The sequence below is a fragment of the Polypterus senegalus genome, chromosome 4 (assembly GCF_016835505.1).
Source record: "Polypterus senegalus isolate Bchr_013 chromosome 4, ASM1683550v1, whole genome shotgun sequence".
Lineage (NCBI taxonomy): Eukaryota > Metazoa > Chordata > Cladistia > Polypteriformes > Polypteridae > Polypterus > Polypterus senegalus.
In genome coordinates this window covers 115,094,911-115,105,599 of record NC_053157.1, presented here as the reverse complement: position 1 = coordinate 115,105,599, position 10,689 = coordinate 115,094,911, and the positions used below count along the sequence as shown (strand labels likewise).

The 10,689-nt window shown below is 36.8% G+C and overlaps 1 protein-coding gene across 2 annotated transcripts in view; it reads left to right on the top strand.

The window, feature by feature from the left end:
* Positions 1-244: 244 nt before the first annotated feature.
* Positions 245-10,689, top strand: part of lnx1 (ligand of numb-protein X 1) — a 279,852-nt gene continuing 269,407 nt past the window's right edge. For both annotated transcript variants that reach the window (XM_039751199.1, XM_039751196.1), the window contains exons 1-2: positions 245-502; positions 1,458-1,555. The gene's annotated coding sequence lies outside the window, so the exon portion shown is untranslated. The remainder of the gene's footprint in view (positions 503-1,457; positions 1,556-10,689) is intronic.

The window sequence follows — 10,689 nt, the reverse complement described above, 5'->3', positions numbered from 1 at the left end:
GGTAATTAAAAGAAAAAAATTGAGCAGGATCTCCCTTCCCCCCAAACCTTCTCATTTAGGTGAAATATAATATGGCGCAGCTTTTGTTCATGTTACCAAGCAAAACCAATGAGCTGTAACCTGCTGTTTCAATTTGCATGAAAACACATACTACAGGTTCCAAACAAGCCAACTTTACTAATCAGCTTTCCATGCCAAAACTGAGTTAGCATTCATTTGTGGACTGCCTAAGGTAATGAGGAGTTGTAGAGGTCTGCAGCGACCGTGGCTAGGAATATTAATTGTGAAATTACAAAAGTTCAGATTCTGTTACGAGGAACTTAAGCCAGTTGAAATGGTTGCTGCCTGTCTTTGCCCCTTGAGGCTTTTCAGAATTCATTTTAGTTTTAAAGGCTGGGCCATTGGAGGCTTGTCTCTTTGTGCAGACTGGATGGAGGAATTTCTTTGAGAAAAAAAGATAGAATCCATGCTGCCACCTTTAAATCTTTCAAAATACTGAAAGGTAAGCACTACAAAAGTTTATAGTTAATACAAGGTAGAAGGCAAGAAGTCTGCTCTGTACTAAATACTCGATATACTATAATATAATATAATATAATATCCACTTTATCCATAGCATTGCCCAATAACTTAACATAATAAAAATACATGACATAATAAAAAACATAATAAAATATTGTATATAATAGAAATAGAGTGTAAAAAAGGCAGGGGCAATGTGCCTGGCATATTCTACAGCAGCTCTGTCAATGATGTCTGACCAAAATGAATAATACCATTTGTCTTCTCTGTCTGATGTTTCTGAACATTTCACAGGTTTTAATTAAGAATGAATTCCTTTGTGCAGATTTTTTTAAAACTCAAAATTCCTTTTTTTTCTATATCTTGCTGTTTGCTTGTAATTTTTCATTTTCAATATAAAGCAAGTAAAGCTTGTTTTTATTACATTCTTACAATTAAAGCTGAACACTGTGATTTGTAATCAGGAACTACAAAATTAATTTGATTAAGACTTAAAAACATTATAAGAGAACTTTGAGACTGTTTTATTTATAGATAGCCATTTCTTCAGTAATTGTATGTTCTTTTTGCTTAGTTACAGGTGTAGTATTGATGCAATTGTTGAGCTCAGAAAATTGAAATCCAGCACCCGGCTTACTTAACTGCATGAGCATTAGAATTGGGATATAGTTAACATTTGTTAAACACAAAGCAGAGTGGTATTAAATATGGCTCTTCCTTACATAAAAGACTCTTTCCCAAACAGAAATGAAGATTAATATGGATATACAGAGTCTGTAAAACTTATATTGAATCAGATTGCTATAAAAATACCAGCAAATGACCTCTAACCAGGAGTGATGAAATGAATAAGACATTGCCTTCAATCTGACATATATGCTGCTGATACGTTTCATTTTTCATTATATTGTTTGCTCTTTTTTTTTTTTACACAGCCTAACAGTATTTATTATCGCTGTTGTGGAGAATAATAAATGGTGCTGATGGCTGCAGTTTTCTTTTGCCCAGGAGTAACCTTACTTCACCTGGCTTAGTAAGTAAATTCTGATGTTTGTTTTTTTTCCACTGTGACATTTAATTATTTGAATTAATTCCTTTTGAAATGCCATATTATCATTCTAAAACCTGCAATAAATATAAGTCATGTTGAAATAAATAAAATCAACTGATGAGGACTTTCACCTTCAGTATATGGTCTGCAAACAAATGATTATCTCCTTTTACTTTTAAACGTCCTGCTTGGCCGCCAGTTTCAGTCTGTGTTAAAATCTGTTATTGTGTTGACCTTATGCTAAATTAAAGGATAACCATTTTTATTGAATATTGAACTTTTGCGGTGAGGACATTTCTGTGCTGGCCTATATTATGCTGCCCCTATTATACATTACAGATAATGATTTTCTCATTTATTCAAATGAATAACGGCTCACTCCTATAACAGCTCAGCCTAAGATTAACTAGCCATTAAAGTTTTGCATATTTAAACTTGATCATTTTAAGTGTATATGGATTGTTATTATGGTTTCTTCCATTAATGTAGTAGTATGGTGAGGGATTGTGCAGCTGGCAAGAGGGTGCTGGAGCAAAGGCATTACTTGATTTTATGACTAATGCAGTCCTTTTTATATTTAAATTTATTTATTTAAAAAGCAAAATGCATTACAAAAACACAATTCTCTAAAAATTAGCAAATGCAACAATTATTTTTTGTACAGGATCCATGAAACTCAGCACCTGATACAGAAAACCATATGTCAAGATGGCTCCATCTAAAGTGGTCCTTCATATGAAATAAAACAACAGTTAAAATAAAACAGTTCACTACACATATACTGGCTACTACAATAGAGTTTGCACCCATGACCACCTGGGTGCTGATACTGTGACATCACTTGTTATTCATATATGCGTGCTCATCCACACTTGAGGCAATGAACCTTACATGTGTACCATCAATCACACCAACAAGTACAGGAGAACCACAGATTTGCATGAACGTAGCTTGCTGTAGCATTAACTCATGGAGAGTGGTGAGGAAATGTATACATCTGCTTATTACTTCACACATTGTAAGGGAGTTTAAAGTTTGGTGCAAGATTCAAGAAATGGTGGGTAGTAACGTGCTCAAATAATCACAATTGCAAAGCTCCATTTTGTCAGTGGCTAAAAAAACATAACATTAGCTGCACTTTTATTTAAAGATTTGTCATGACTATTATTCTAACTCCATCAAATTGATATCTTTTTATGAGTTCATTGTTGTCCAGCTTTTCCAAAACATTCTGCCATTCCCAAGATGTGTATACAGATCTCTGCCTGAATGTCATCTCCTGGCAACTCCTAGCCAATTAGGACATCTCATGAGCTTTCCTAATTCCTAGCGAAGTTAGGAGTCAATTCCTAAATTAGGAAAATTGATAAAGCTTTTAATCCTACTCCTACCCCTAACAGTAGGTCCAAATTTGCATCAATCTGATATTTCTGAGCCAATCAGGCCTGTGTTTTTACTCTGATATGCTTGATAAATATGGGCACAGAGCTTAGTTACAGTACCACTGATTCTGAGCCTCTGCTCTCCATAATCAAACACACTCTAGTACCTCAAAATCTACATAAATTTTTTTTTTTTTTTAAGTTTTTATAATGTATAAATAAACAAAGTTTATTACACAAACTTTATTTAAACTTTATAAAAGTAGACTAGTTAATGTTACTCCTATCTGTGTTTTGATTGGCTGATGTGGAAAAAAAGTGTGTCAAATCACTAGAAGTAGCTCAAATTGAAGTATCTTCTGGGGTCAGTTTAGTTAAAAGCATAATAAAATAAAACAAGAAAACTGGTTCTAGTAGAGCAAGTGTAGATGCTGACATCAAGGATGACAGATAACAGGAATGGGAGCAAGGCAGTGGGGACAAAGACACATCAGACAAGATTGAGGAGAGTGAAAACTCCTGTACAATTGTGCTACAGAGTGTGGACAGCTGTGAACTTCGGCACCTCATAATTTTCAAAATAAGCACTGGTCAAAACCAAAATAGCAGTCCAACAATCAAAGTGAAAAAGCTTACCCTGTGTCCTTTACCCTCTTCAGAGTACCTTTGATCTTAAGCTGGGATGTTTTGCATTAGTGGTCCACCACCTTATATAGAAAGAGCTCAATGACATATTACATCACAAAACCCCTGTCACATGACCAACAACAGATATAGCGACTGTAAACAATATGGCCAGACCCATGAAGAGACTGTCACAAAAAGGAGATGAGCATCCAAAAAACTGCATAGAATGGCATTGTCAGAATAATGATAAAATATACATAACCACAAAACAAATTTCATAGACAGCATGCCATAAATCAGAAAAGATAGAGCCAGAGGCATTCTGGTAAGTAGAGAGTAACTCAAACTGATTGTAAGAGAAGGCCGGAGTCTCTAGAGCCAGCCTATTCAAATGGCAGCCCACAGGCCACATGCAGCCCAGCAGCAACCTCCAAGTAGCCCAGCCAAAAACACAGAGAAAAACCAAGAAAAACACATTTCATGAGCCTTCAGAAATTCCTACATACTGTATATTCCTACAGTAGTACAGACCATGAATGCAACACTAAGCATAGCCGAACAAAATTCAACCCACAATGCAGCGTGTTGTTGTTTGTCTAGAATTGGTGGTAGTAGTGATTTTTTTTTTTTGTGAGAGTACATTGTACCAGTACTTCAGCCGTGACAGCTGGTCATGGCACCAACTACATATTAAATTATTCTATAATCAAATGTGTGCTGAGTCTTAGTTGTATTCCAGTTTCATCAAGTGTGTGCAAATGTGAGTTTTGAATCTAATTGTTACTCCAATGAGAGCCTCGTTACTGACAAGCACAGTCAGTAGAAGTGACAGCACTTCTCTATATACGATTGGTTGGCTCCCCACTAACACACTTCAGTCTTGTGGATTCTTGGCTGTTAAGAGGACGATGATCAGACATTGACACTCAAAGCAAACAACGAATTAGAAAGATTGTATTTGATGAAAAAATGCAAAAAGTTTTTGTAATTTTCTTTAAAACTCAATCAAATTAAGTACTGATTGTTTTTCAAAGCTACATAACAACTTTTTTGTAGAATGCAGAGCTTATTATTAACCTACTGTTAATATTCTTTGATTTTGAAAATTCTGTATATGTACTTTTAAACTATCAAGCACAATATTATGCAGTGGTGTGATGACAGTGGTTCACGGCAATGGTTCTCCCTGCATGGAGTTTGTAAAGCTCTTTGAGTGGTGAGTAAAGCACTATGTAAAGGTAAATAATTACTATTATACTTGATGAGTTGTCAACTTCATATTTTAAATGTTATGTTTTTCCCCCAAATAAACAAAATATGTAGCGCTAGCACTCTCGGCGTCTATATACAATCACAATATGTTGAACTTGATCCAAACGCAACATATGCGTACCTCCACCTTTCTGTTTACAAAAGAGACACTGCTAATCACACACGTTGTGATCGAAAACAAACCTCTAGTCCCTCAGTGTGCAGTAGACGTTGTATTCATGTGTGTTAGTTACTGTTATCACTTGTTATGGCCTTGTGTACTGATAGCTTTGATTGCATTGATAGCTCTTTTTTATTCTGTTAAATGCATCTTTGTGACGTGTCTGGGTCATACATGACCAAAATATTTATTTTATTTCAAAAGGTAAACAAATGTTATTGCTAATACTGTGCACTCTTTTCATTTTATGCACTTTGAGATGTGCCTAAGTCAGATAATACCAAAAATGTTTATTTTTTTATTTTAAAAGTGGAAAAAAAAGTATTGCTGCTACCTCAGATTCTGTTCAATTATAGCTTTTTTTATTGTTTTTAAGCACTTTTTGATGCAATGTGTCCAAATTTAAAAGGGAAAACAATGACTAAACATTACTTGTTTTTAAATACATTCATTTGTGTTGGTTTAAAATTTGTCATTACCAGCTTCTTACCAAGCACTGAAAATGTCTGACCCAACTGAATTTGTAATTGAATACTCCTGCTCTAGAGGTCAGTAACTCAGCACATGCATTGGGTGTCCTAGAAAGCAACAGGTATGGCACCAGTATAGGAGATTAAAACAGGTTAAAACTTTCTGGTAAAGATTTAGCCTGGCTGCTCATTCAAGGGCAATGTCAGGATGGATTGAAAGGTGGCCAATACTACCCTGCCCAAAACACAAGGAGGCAGAACATGGCTGTTGACTTGGAGGAGATTGTCTATTAGAGCATGGTCAGCTGACAAGATCAGTTTCTTACAACCTGACTCCCTTGTGGTAGTACACTTTCCCATGGCTAGCACCCCTTTACAGTATCCTTATTATTATTCTTTTCACATCAAAAGTCATTCACCTATTAAATACTATACATATAAAGTGGCAGACTTTAGAATTGCTTTATTTTAAACTGCCAGGCTTTTTTTCTCCTTTGATAGAGAGACACTTGCTGAGAAGATTATTTAGCCTGGAAATCTGCTGGTAAATAATGTGTAGATACACAAAATGCTTAATTGAATCATTTCCTATATAATCATGTTGGCTTTATTATTAGCCACTTCTTTCCATTCTTATCCATCAGCCATTTGTAAATGTTGACAAGTATAATATCAGGCTTACCGCCTGAAGGGAACTCTCTGCTCTACTCATTCAATTTCCATTTGCATTACTTATTTCGGCTTACTTCATGTAAGGTCCCTTTAGGATTTTCTTTAATATATTTGACAACTTGCTATTTAAATTTGTGACAAAATTACAATAACAAAAAACCTCACAATGATTAGTCACTGAAATATTTAGTACCACATCAGTGTATAGAATCAGAGATTAGAGTATCTAAAGCAGAGCCAGTTACAGCAATGACATTTTTGGGCTGGAGACACCGCTTTTTTCATACACTTTTTGTTATTTTTGTGATTGTATGTATGGTAAGAGCTCTTTGACAGGAATTCGTAATTACCTTTTTGAGACTCACCTTGACTCACTTCCTCATTTCAGCTCCTTAATCAGGTTTCAAGTTATGTATAACAAAGCACCCTCTGTCTAATCATTACACTGCAACTTTGCTTTGAAATGAATGAAAGTGGCATTAATCGTCTGCAAAGAAAAAAAAAAAAACAAAGACCAATCATTTACTTGCTTTGACTAGTTTCTGTGTTTTCCTTTATTTATCCTTATAGTGAACTTGTTCAATTTAGTCTGACTGGAAGTAACCTTGAAGTAAATTATGGTTTTGTGCTTTTCTGATATGTTAATTACATTGGATAAAAGCATCGGCTAAATAATTAAATGTCGTAGCAAGCCCAAGAATGAAATGGATTTTCCGGAGAGACGCAAGGGCACTTTTTTTTTTCTCCTGCTGCCTTAAAGTGTCATACACACTACCATTACCCCCACAGTCAAGTCCTCAGGGACAGCACCGGAACAATAAATCTATAGGACAACCGCAATCGACTTTCAGCTCTTACTCCTTCACTTCATCTTTGCTCATTTGCTGTTCTCCTTGATCATACTCTCCATTTGTCCTCTTCTTTTTTAGGTCACTGGCACTCCATATAACCATTGGGTGAAAGGTGGCTGCTTGTTTCGAGATGTATCAGGGACTGGGAGATGAAGTGCAATTAGGGTAGAAACTAACAAATTGTCAAATATCTGTCATGAACTAGGAGTCCCAAAGCATGTCAGTCCCAAAAACACTTCCATAAATGCAACGGGATTGGGGTTTAATTTCAAACCCCAGCTAGTAATGAAGGCAAACTCAGGATCTTCATGAAAATTTTATTCTCACAAAATGCTCTGTGACATTGTGAAACTCTGAAGAGCACAAAAGGTATAACGAAATTGAAGTAACACAAGGCAATCCAAACAAACTAAGTCCCAATAGTGAATCCAAAGCGTAGTCAAAAAACAGAACACAGGCTCAACATATCCTAAAAATCACAAGCACAGAAATATCGCAATACCTCACCAAACACTTCCTAAGCATATGCAAAATGAACCGCCAAGAACTGTGGGAGACGCTCTGGATTTACAGGGTGAAGGACAGTTCCGGAATAGGATTGGCAGGTGGCCCCAGCTCTTGGGGGAGCCACACACAAAACACATGGAGCGTAAAATAGGATTAGATACAGATACATAAAATATAAAAGAATACTGAAAATGATAAATAAAAGAAATAGTAATACATACACATGAATCAATAATGTACAACAAAGATACAAAACAAGCATTTGAACCCCAGTTAGGAATGGAATCCTGGCTTAGATTTGACAATTACACGACTAAAGTCTAAAAAACACCAAAATGAAATTCAAAAGCTGTCTAAAGTTCTAACCAATAACTAATAATTATTTCCATAAGTAATATAACACAAGTATCCTTGTTAGTTTAGAAGATCATAAGTTTGTATCCCCTGTCCTCCCTGCAAGGAGTTTGCAAAATGCTTTGAATAGTGAGAAAAATGCCATATAAATATAAAGAATGTATTATTATTATTATTATTAGTTTGTTTAAATCCAAAAGCTTCACCTGGCAAGAGACATCATTGCTAACAATAGAAAGACCGAAAATGACAGTGCCCATGACAATATCTTGTTAGCAAAATAGCATTCTGGAAAAATGTAATTTGATGCTAAATACAGAATTCAGAAATAGCATTCAGAGAAATTGAATTTGATGATTAAATTAATTTTGCATGTGATTTTGCATTTTTGAACCACAAAACTCACTTTTTCCTTTTGAACCCAAACGTTTTTCAGAAAAAGTGTCTGAATGTAAATAAGTAGGAGAGGGGAATTTCTTTTGGTAATGTGATATGGCTAATGAAAGTGTTGGTGTTGCTGTTAGCCAGTTTTCATGTTTGGAGGAATTTTAATGGGTGATCTGACATGCAGGGAAAAATATGGGGAGAAAATTAAGCTTTGCCATATAAGCCTTGCTGAAATGATTGTGCATTCCCCAGCAAAAAAAAAAAAAAATCCCATACTTTTGTTCATGAGGAAAAACATCCCAGGTGGGGTTAAACTATAGTTGAGGGGGCATACATGCCACACATTTTGGTGATCATGAAGCACCGTGGTTTGGCAACATATTTTGCAAAAAAGAAAGCTATGGTGTTTCACAACCACTGCAAATTCAGCTTTTTGCAAATTGCTAGTTCATCATTAACAATGACTAATAAGAAAAATAATCATAATCACAAAAACATATATACTTCAAACATCTTTCACAACACTCATGGCCCACAACTGCACACCCTTGACATCATCTGGAAACCAGGCCTAAACAGCTGCAGTATGAGGCAGCTCTTAAGCACTTTGTTGGCATGTTAGCATATAATCATTAAAGGTTCAGAAAATGGGCTGGCGCCCTGCCCAGGGTTTGTTTCCTGCCTTGCGCTCTGTGTTGGCTGGGATTGGCTCCAGCAGGCCCCCATAACCCTGTAGTTAGGATATAGCGGATTGGATAATGGATGGATGGATGGAGGTTCAGAAAAATTAAACACGTAAATAAGTCTGTATTAGAATAAGCCACTCTAATTCCGGGTGTTCATAAGAAATTTTTAAAGTCTTAATATTCTTGATTGTAACAAAAAAAGTCAAAAATAACATCACATTTACTGTACTGTATAATCACTGACTTTCAAACAGTCTAAAATGATACCCCACATGCTTATGTTTGAAATGTGTAATTTTTAACCTTCTGTGAGTGGCCCTTAAAAGTGCTAGGACCACTGGTAAAGAATTAGAAATGAAAAATATTATCATATTTATGATCAGCAACTTCAAAATAGCATAAACCGATCCCCATTTATTTTTAAGTTTTGCAAAAAAAGAGTGCAATTTGACCTTTCATATCTCATCAGAGGGTGAACCCCAGGGATTGGTTGATTTGGCATGTACAACTTCCTTTTGATCATTTTTGATGAAGAAACCTATTGGCTAACTCTTTATCATATGGGTATAATTTCCTGTGCAAAATATGATGTAAAATTAGTATTTCTTTAGTTCTAGATAGCCATAAATAGGGGGAAATCCCAAAAAGCTTGATGTCTTGCATATCAAAACATCAAGATGAGTTGATCGTAATACAGTACATGAGGTTTTTCTCATACCGTTGAGTCAGGGGGTGCCAGCCAAAGAGAATGTGTGATTTCAAAGCATTCCTAAGTACTCTAATTCTTAAAACAATATGCCACAAAATAATTTAAATGAAATGAAGTTGTCTAATAGCGTTTTATAAAACTAGTAAAAACATAAGCCAGTTCACCCAATTTAGGGCTATGGGGAACCAGTGCAACAAGGAACTCAAGGTGACCAACCCTAGACCAGTTCATCATGAGCACATCCAATTCACCTAATGTGCACATCTTCAGAGATTTAGAATACCAAAAAATTCTTACAAGCACTTAATGCAATTCAGGGTTCTGTAGTGCCAGAACATGATCAAGGCCAGGAGAGGGCAACAGTCCATCACTGAACATGTTCACATACACGCTCAATCACACCAGTCTACATGTGTTTTGTGGACTTGGAAAAGGCATTCGACCGTGTCCCTCGGGGGACCCTGTGGGGGGTGCTCCGGGAGTATGGGGTACCGGACCCCCTGTTCGGTCCCTGTACAACCAGTGTCAGAGCTTGGTCCGCATTGCCGGCAGTAAGTCGAGCCGTTTCCAGTAAGAGAAGGACTCCGCCAGGGCTGCCTGTTGTCACCGATTCTGTTCATAACTTTTATGGACAGAATTTCTAGGCGCAGCCAGGGTGTTGAAGGGGTCCGGTTTGGTGGACTCAGGATTGGGCCACTGCTTTTTGCAGATGATGTTGTCCTGTTTGCTTCATCAGACCGTGATCTTCAGCTCTCTCTGGATTAGTTCGCAGCTGAGTGTGAAGCGGCTGGGATGAGAATCAGCACCTCCAAATCTGAGACCATGGTCCTCAGCCAGGAAAGGGTGGAGTGCCCTCTCCGGGTTGGGGGAGAGATCCTGCCCCAAGTGGAGTAGTTCAAGTATCTCTGGGTCTTGTTCACGAGTGAGGGAAGAATGGAGCGTGAGATCGACAGGCGGATCGGTGCAGCATCTGCAGTGATGCGGGCTCTGCATAGGTCTGTCGTGGTGAAAAAAGAGCTGAGCCGTAAGGCAAAGCTCT